Here is a 387-nt window from a genome sequence, read left to right on the forward strand (position 1 = left end):
GGTTTGGGCAAAATTATGTAATTTTTATGGGATTGTAACTTTATTGATTAATATTACTAATACATATTACTAGTACATATCACTTTTTTAAAATTTAGTACAATAATTTTTTTGTTCGAGTAGCACATATTTAACGCCTTTTTTCTTTTTTTAGAAAATTATTTTATAATATGTATTTTTCTACAAGTAATATATATATCACTTAATTTTTTTAAAGTTATTTTATTTTACTAACAACTACAAATTTTTGGCGCTAATTTTTGATAGAGAAACATTTGTACGGAGGACGCGTATACTTGGCGTTTTTTTTACCTCTTTTTTTAAAAAGGTAATTTTGTATTTATATCATATCTTTTTTTAGTAATTTTTACCATTGATTAATATATT

This window comes from Wasmannia auropunctata, unplaced genomic scaffold, assembly GCF_000956235.1.
Source record: "Wasmannia auropunctata unplaced genomic scaffold, wasmannia.A_1.0 LD274816.1, whole genome shotgun sequence".
Classification (NCBI taxonomy): Eukaryota; Metazoa; Arthropoda; class Insecta; order Hymenoptera; family Formicidae; genus Wasmannia; species Wasmannia auropunctata.